At 37.8% G+C, this 6,382-nt stretch overlaps 1 long non-coding RNA gene across 2 annotated transcripts; it reads left to right on the top strand.

Moving 5' to 3' along the window:
• Positions 1–3,125: 3,125 nt before the first annotated feature.
• LOC139438053 (uncharacterized) lies at positions 3,126–4,750 on the top strand. Of its 2 annotated transcripts, XR_011647934.1 has the most exons (3): positions 3,126–3,143; positions 4,073–4,246; positions 4,434–4,750. It is a non-coding gene; the product is annotated as an uncharacterized lncRNA (long non-coding RNA). The 2 variants fall into 2 exon arrangements; XR_011647933.1 differs by lacking the exon at positions 3,126–3,143 and having other exon boundaries at positions 4,015–4,246.
• Positions 4,751–6,382: the final 1,632 nt, after the last annotated feature.

The raw sequence follows: 6,382 nt of genomic DNA, 5'->3' as shown, positions 1-6,382 counted from the left end.
GGCATATCTGTTCAAATATTCTACCCATTTAAATTTTAAAAATTCCCTTTTCAATGAACTTTGGATATTATTAAATATTCTGTATACAAGTCTTTTATCAAAGAGGTGATTTGCAAATCTCCCAGTGTGTAGATTAATTTTCATTCCCTTAACACAGACTTCTACGAAGTAGTTGTTAGTTTTTTTGAAGTCTCTTTTATTATCTTTTCATTTTTCTGATCTTCTTTGTGGTATCAAAGCCAAACAATCTTTGCCTAACCCAAAGTAACACATATTTCCCCTATATTTTCTTCCAGAAGTTTTATAGCTTTAGGTTTTGCATTTAGATACGTGATTCAACTCAAATTAACTCTTGTATAAGGTGAGGGTTATGGATTGAAGTTCATTATTTATTTCAGATAAGGATATCTAATTTTTCATCACCAATTAATGAAAAGACTATTCTTTCTCCACTGACTTTCGTTTTCCCGTTTGATAAATGTCTGATATCATATATGTCTTTCTATTTCTGGACTTTCTATTCTGCTCCATTGATCCATTTTTCTATATTTACCCAAATGACACACTGTCTTGATGACTATATGTTTATAATAATGCCCCCAAATTAAGAAATGTCAGTCCTCCCAGTTCATTCTTCATTTTCACTGTTGTTTTGGTTAACATAGTGCCTTTGAGTTTCCATATGAATTATAGAATCAATTTGTTAATTTCTACAATAAAGTTTGCTGGAATTTGGAGTGGGATTTTGGGATTTTGTTCCCATTTATAATGACAATTTATAGATCAATTTAGGGAGAATCTACATGTTAGCCAAACTGAATATTCCCACCCATGCACATAATCTATCTCTCCATTTATTTAAATCTTCTTTAACAAATCTCAGCAATATTTGCAGTTCAGTCTATAAGACTTCATATCTTTGTCAGATTTATCACTAAGTATTTCATAATTTTGTATGGTATTTTAAAATTCATTTTCTAATTGTTTATTGCTAGTGTATAGATAGACTATTGAATTATTAAAATTGTAGCATGAATCTTGCTAAACTCACTTGTTAGTTGCTGTTTGTACTAGTGACATTTTTGGTGTGTCCATCAGAATTTCAGCATAGGTGATTTTCTTTTCTGTGAGCAAAGATTCATTTTCCTTTCCCAAAATTAATTTCATTTATTTCTTTTTCTTGCCTTTTTTAACTGCCTAGAATTCCCAGTATGAAGTTTAATAGAAGTGATAGGAAATTCTTGTCTCGTTACTAATAGGCAGAAATCATTTTGTTATTCCTACTAAGTATAATGTTAATTGTAAGATTTTTAAAGATGCCCTTTATCGGGTTCTGGAATCTTCCTACCATTAATTGTCTGAATGTTTCTCTTTTTCCTTTAGGAATATTTTTTGGACTTTGTGAAATGCTATTTATCTATCTGTTGAGATGATCATATGATTTTTTAAAATTTTGTTAGGTTATTTTTTAATATGATGCATTACATTAGTAATGTTTGATTGTTTAATCAACCTTGCATTTCTTTGGTGAGCCCTTCTTGGTCATGGTGAGCTATCCATTTTACAAATTGATATACTCTCTCTTTCTCATTCTCGAAGGCTTAAATTGTTATATTTTTGAGTACACAAATCTTTCTATCTGCAGTGTTTAATCTGTTGCTAATCCCATCTGTGGTAGTTTGAGATTATTTATGAATTCCAAAAAAAGAGATTAAGTTTGTAAACTCTTCTGTTCCTGTATGTGTGACAACCTTTGATTGTATTAAACTCAGCTGATATATCTTTGATTAAATTATGTTAAGGTTAAGGCTTTGATTTGAACACATCAGTAGGGTGTAACTCAGGTTAAGTCCCCACTCTCTCGTTCCACTGGTATAAATAGCCACTCACTCAAGAATACACAGAAGAAAATACACAGAAAAGAAAGAGAATTCCATAGATACAGTACAGGTGAGAACTTTGATCCTGTGACCCTCGGAAGAGAGATTGCCTGATACCTTGCAGCTGAAGAGAACAGAGCAGGTGATCTGAGGAAGCCTGGAAAGAAACAAACCCTATGCCAGCCTGTAGCTGAGAGAGAGGAAGGTTGAATCATTGCAGATTTCAGCAACCATCTTACTTCATCATGTGGCAACTTACTTGGTGACAAAAGCAACCTTGAGTTGGACTCTTTAAGGCAATGTATAAGTTTTTACCCCAAGTAAATACCCTTTATAAAAGCCAATGAATTTCTGGTACTTTTGCATCAGCTTTGCCTTGGCTGACTAATACACTCTTTCAATGCATTTGTCATCTCAGACTCTATAGTTTTCATCTCTATAATTAATACATGATCCTTTTAAATCTTCCATGTGTCTACTTAACTTTTTGAAAATATAAAATGCCGATATAATGTTTTAATGTCATTGACTATTCTAAATTTTTTTAAGTTCCTGGTTGTTTTCCATTTTTCAAGGTAGTATTAATTTGTATTTTTCTTACTTTACGGAGGTTAAACTTCTTTTAAAATGCTTAAGGTCTGGTTCTACATAATTTTTGTGAGATTTCTGTCAGTGTCTTTCTCTATTTTGATATCAGATTTTGGTTCCTTTGTCCAATCATTTTTTAAGCATCTTTACATATCAGTGATATTAGCTATCTGTGGTCTACGTTACAAGTATGATTTCCAATTTATCGGATTTTTTTTTAGTTTGTTTATAGTAGGTTTTATTATGTCTTTTTTTAAAAAAAAATTAAGTAGTGTAATGTTTCAATGCATCTTGGGTGTGTACACAACCAGTGGCCACCAGGAAATGCGTGAGCTCTAGGAAATTCAGGGAAGATATGCCAAGCCAAAAGGTTGTACACCTAGCTGAGAACCATAAACTGGCTGAACCTGCTATTAGATAAGGAACATAAAGCCTATGGTCAGCATCACCACCCCTTTTCTCCAACACCAAAAACCTGTTTATCTAGTGAGATAAATGACAAGGATAGGACTGGATCATAAAGAGTCTCCTCCAATTACTTGGAAGCTTGTTACAGCCATTCATAACAAATCAATGAATTCTACCAGTGTCCCTCGGTAAGATAAGCACCATTCTCCAGCATGCCACAGGAAATGAAGGAACATAGGATGCTAACAAGGCAAGCAGTAAATTAAGGTGAGAAAATTTCTAATGGCTGAGGACACTTGTTGAGCTTTTCACATAAGGCACACATGACTTTGGTTAAGCCCAGCATCTCCCTGGTTGCATTCCTGTCTTAAGTTGTAGTTTCCTGCACACAAATACCCAGCACAACTTCCACGTTGTAACTATCTGCCTCTCCCCACTTTTGCTGGTAAAACCCAAGTCTGGGTATTATACCCACTGAGAAGAGCATGTTGCCCCCAGATTTGAAACAAGGACTAGGATATCCAGTAGAGTAAGTTTGTTCACTGAAGTCTTAGAAGCTTTACGGCAGAGATGTCAGACTAGATAACAGAAAATGGAGAGCTTTATGGTCATTGGGAAAAAGGGATGAAATAGGACGGTTGTCTGGTAGTCACCTAATAGTGAATGGTCTACAAGTTGCATAAGGGAAATTGCATAAGGGATGTGGGATGATTTGCAACTCCATGGAGACTTAAATAAGGCCCTGTTATCTTGGAGGTATTTTAGGTAAGAAATCCAAAATACTAAGCAATGGTGAAGTTCAGAGACAACAGAGTGAACCACTGAATAGGGGTGGCCATGGGGAATGCCTTGGGGGAAACACCCTATGCCTGCCAAGTGAGCCTCCTAACTAAATTGAACCTGGAGAGATAAGGAGGGTTGGCAAGGTAGTTTTGGATGGATCTTGTAGGGAATGTTGAGGAAACACCCCTTTTCTCTTCCCAGAGCATTTCTGCCTCCCCCTCAACATCACCCTCCTCCTCCAGAGGTGTGGGGAGGGGTGCTTTGTGATGTCTAGTTTACCCCAGGGCTACCATTGGCTGTGCCTTGCTGACCAAGCAAGGTCAAAGGGCGTGGATTATTATCCAGGCGAGGGGTATATATAGGGAGGTCAGGTGCCCTGGGGTAGACCACTGCTTGTCTTCAACATGGACAAGCTGCCTGGGAAAGAAGCAGAGCCTAAGACTGATATGGAACAAGCAACCTCAAGCACAGATCAACCAATTCAAAGTGCGCAACTGACCTCAAGCCTGGAACTATCAACCACAAGCATGCGAGAATCGAAGAAAAGGAAGATCTCCAGGTCATCCAAGTCCAGAGACAGTAGCAAGGTCAGGTGACCCCTCCCATTTGCCTCCTCTTCTTCCCCACCTGATCCTCCCCAATGCTAACCTGTCAGTGCCCGACCCCAACCTCTCCCCAGCCCGCTGCCCTTCTTATGAAGCCTCTGTTTTCATCCAGTCTCCATTTTCATCCCCCAAACTAATGCTTTCTGGGCTCACCCTGTTGCTCTTCCAGGTGCGGAGGACCACGGGATGGGTAGAAACACCCCCTCGGGCACATTCACACAAAGAATCCTCGGAGACATCTACCACCAGTTCAAGATGGCAGAATATACCATGGAGGCCAACAATATTTGTCTGTTGCCACCAGCTGATCAAGAGAGTGATTCAAAATAAGCAGCAGCAGCTGGAGGAAAAATAAGAGACTCTGGACAGCCCCACCACTTTACAGGGGAGACTCTGGAGAAATAGTTAACCACGTAAAAACCAACACTTAAACCATCACGCTACGTGGATGGTGATGATAAAAATAAAATCAAGATGTGAAAAGCCCCTCCTTTCAGTTGTGTGTCTCTCTACAAGTTCCCTGACGGTGAGGAGAGAGGAAGGAGGGGAAGAGGCAGGTGTGTGAGGAGGGAGGGAGGTGGGGTCCTGCAGATTGGGTGCAGAACAGCAGGTCCACAGGTAGCCAGACATTGGCGCTAAAGACCACCAGGTCAGGACTGGGCACTGAAGACAAATTGCCTACCTAAGCTCAACCCACAGGCGAGGAGGAAAAGGATGTGGTGTTTATGCAGGTGTGTGTGTGGAGGAGGGAATGCAGATATGGAGAGGTGTGTGTGTGAGGGGACAGTAAGACTGGCCCAAATGAATCACCGCCTAGCGACCTACCTCATAGTGGTGTTTGTTACACCCCACCTGATGCAATTAATGACCCTCAGAAAACCAAAAAAAATCTATTAACAGATGCTAGCTCAATCAAGACCTAAAATTTGTAGGTTCCAAACTCAAGAGTAATTAGGCACTTTATTTCTAAGAAACTTGGAGTAGAACAATGCCCTCCCCTGCCCCCAAACCCCTTGCAGGCAACAATGGTGAGCATTGTCTGAAGATAATTTTTAAAAAAATAGTAAAAGCTGAATAAAACCCAGTCCTGTTTTATTATCATCTCTATACTTCAACACTTCTAAATAATGTCTGTGATTTTTCTTCCCCTGGAAAAAAACCTTTTTTGTGGTTGTTGAGGGTTTTTACAACAACTGTAGAAGGTTGAGTTAATCATAGCCTTTTATTTCTTGTTCAGGACCCTCTCCTGTTTAAAATACTCTGTAAATCTTTATGTCTACTTCCCAATCCCATTCCCCTCCTCACAGTCATCCTAATGTATTTGATGCCTATAATTTCTTTTGCTTAGATGTAATTAAAATGTGTATTGTTTGGGGCGCATTTGTTTTCACTCATGTATTTGCTGTTATATTGCACATTATTGTGTCTTACTGTTTCACTCAGTCCTGTTTTTAAGAACCATGGTACTAGATACAAATCTGTTCTATTGTTTTGCTCCCTTGTAAACCAATAGTTCAGATACATTCTTTATTGCTGTGTAAAATTTAGAAAAACACTTGGATTTTTAGTACTATGAACATATTTCAGATAAGTTAGTTAAATATATCTTAACTGCCTACCAAAGGATATTTAAGATATTTAATTAAAATTCAACTTATTTTGATAATACTAATGAAATAATTCAACATGTCTTATCGTTCTAGTGAATTAAAGCCATGTAATTAGTCATATATGGCATTTTCGTGTTTGAATTAATTAGGTTGGTATTAGATTTGTCTGTTGAATAAGTATTACCTGTCAACTAATACTTTATGAAAAGAAATATTAACTTTTGAGCTTGAGGTAGTTATTGAACCCGATTAGTCAGAAAGGATATCTCTTGATTCTTCCAGGTTTTGTGATGAGATAATAGCTGAATTCCTTAATTTCTTTCCATTTCTATGGGATATCAGGTGAATTCTAGTTCCTAGCAGAATAATAAAGCTAACATGTTTACTTTTATGAATTTGAACTAGAATTATCATGGCTTTCCTGGATTGACCTTAGGTCTCTTTGTGAATGACTTGAACGCAAAGGCAGTCTTAGAGCTCAGTGACTCAGACTGGTATGAAGCTGGCT

Source organism: Dasypus novemcinctus, chromosome X, assembly GCF_030445035.2.
Source record: "Dasypus novemcinctus isolate mDasNov1 chromosome X, mDasNov1.1.hap2, whole genome shotgun sequence".
Classification (NCBI taxonomy): domain Eukaryota; kingdom Metazoa; phylum Chordata; class Mammalia; order Cingulata; family Dasypodidae; genus Dasypus; species Dasypus novemcinctus.
This window is presented reverse-complemented; position numbering and strand designations above follow the sequence as displayed.